The 1,849-nt window shown below is 60.8% G+C and overlaps 1 protein-coding gene across 2 annotated transcripts in view; it reads right to left on the reverse strand.

The window, feature by feature from the left end:
- Window positions 1-1,849, reverse strand: part of DDHD2 (DDHD domain containing 2) — a 31,952-nt gene extending 30,103 nt beyond the window's left edge. Inside the window, exon 1 of one of the 2 annotated variants that reach the window (XM_008072365.1) lies at window positions 1,695-1,849. The gene's annotated coding sequence lies outside the window, so the exon portion shown is untranslated. The remainder of the gene's footprint in view (window positions 1-1,694) is intronic. The other variant, XM_021706107.1, reaches the window with a different exon arrangement.

The following is a 1,849-nucleotide window of genomic DNA, read 5'->3' on the forward strand; positions in this document are numbered from 1 at the left end:
GGCTCCGGTGATCCTTCCGCCTCAGCCTTCCAAGTAACTGGAACTACAGGCGCACACTACTACGCCCGGCTAATTTTTGATTTATTGTGGAGATGAGGTCTTGCCAAGTTGCCCAGGCAGGACTCAAACCCACAGGATCAGGCAATTCACTCATCTCAGCCTCCCAAAGTGCGGGATTACAGGCTGAGCCACCGAGCCTGGCTGCAATTTTTTTTTTATTTTTTTGAGCTGGAGTCTCACTCTGTTGCTCAGACTGGAGTGCAGTGCCCGCTCCCGGCCACCGCAGCCTCGACCCACTGGGCTCTGGCGATCCTTCCACCTCAGCCTTCCGAGTAGCTGGAATTACAGGCGCGTGCTACCATGCCCGGCTGATTTTTGATTTATTGTAGAGATGAAGTCTTGCTGCCCAGGTGGGTCTCGAACCTGCGGGCTCAGGCAATCCACTCACCTCAACCTCCCAAAGGCACGGGATTACAGGCTGAGCCTTCGAGCCCAGCTTGATTTTTTGATTTATTGTAGAGATGAGGTCTTGCTGCCCAGGCGGGTCTCAATCCACTCACCTCAGCCTTGCAAAGGCGCGGGATTACAGGCTGAGCCACCCAGCCCGGCGGATAGGGAGAGTTTTAAACAAAATGCTCAACCATTTTGTACTGAGCTCCCAATTCTCTCTCGGAAAATGGCACGGTTTTACTCAGACAGTAAGTTATAAAACAAACCCAGAATCACAAGACCACGTGTCAAAACCTGATGGCAACAAAACATTACCCCAATCTCCAATCTAAACGTAGTGCCAAAGGCAGAAAATTTATTCCACTCTAGTGCAGTGGCATGTTCACGGCCACCGCAGCTTCGACCTGCTGGGCTCAGATGATCCTTCTGCCTCAGTCTTCCATGTCGATGGAACCACAGGCGCGCCACCACACCCGGCTAATTTTTTTGATTTATTGTAGAGACGAGGTCTCGCCAAGTTGCCCAGGCTGGTCTCGAACCCTTGGGCTCCGGCAATCCTCTCACCTCGGCCTCCCAAAATGCTGGGGTTATAGGTGTGAGCCACCGCGCCCGGCATTCCCTGTGTTAACAATACCTGGGTTCTGGGCTCCAGGTCCCTATCATTACTGATTTAAAAAATGACCACTGGAATCTCAAAATACAGAAAACAATTCTCTCGAGAACCAACGGTTCGTGGCGGATCGTCGAAGTGGCTTCTCGGGCTGCGGTAGTAACTCTGAGATGCCCAGACCTGGCGGGGCGCAGGCGCAAAACCCTCCAGCCCGGCGCAGGTGAGAGGTGCTGGGCCTCCCGCGCCGCCTCCCGGCAAGACGCCCCGGACAAGGCCCAGCGCTGCAGACCCAGGGGCCACGCGGAAACCGCTCCGCGGGAGGCCGCTAAGACTGGCGTCTCAGCACCGGCGGCGGCGGCGACCCCGGCCTTCGCCCCATCGTCCCGTCCGGGCTTCGCCCCATCGTCCCGTCCACGGCCGGATGCACCTCAGCCGCCGCAGCGCTCCTCCTGCCCGCGCCCGGCACGGCGCTGCCAAAGGAAACGAGCATTCCCCGGAGCCGAGGTCACCGCCCGCCGGGCTGGTCCTCCCGGCCCCCTCCCGCCTCCGGCTGCGCGTCCTCCGCCGCCCCCGCATCCCCGGCCCGCGGCGCCTCCTACCGCGCCTGGCCGGGCCTCCTCGGCCCCGGACTCACCTGGCGGCCCCGCCGGCCCTCACGCTCTGCTGCCCCCGCTGAAGGGAACACCGCGACATGTCCCCACCGCGACCTTTTCCCCGAGCCCGGGCGGGGCGGGGCGGGGCAGGGCGGAGCCTGCGGCCCTGCCGGGCTCGCGCCGAACCCTGGGCGCC

This window comes from Carlito syrichta, unplaced genomic scaffold (assembly GCF_000164805.1).
Source record: "Carlito syrichta isolate Samal-C Ts95f unplaced genomic scaffold, Tarsius_syrichta-2.0.1 Scaffold315142, whole genome shotgun sequence".
Lineage (NCBI taxonomy): Eukaryota > Metazoa > Chordata > Mammalia > Primates > Tarsiidae > Carlito > Carlito syrichta.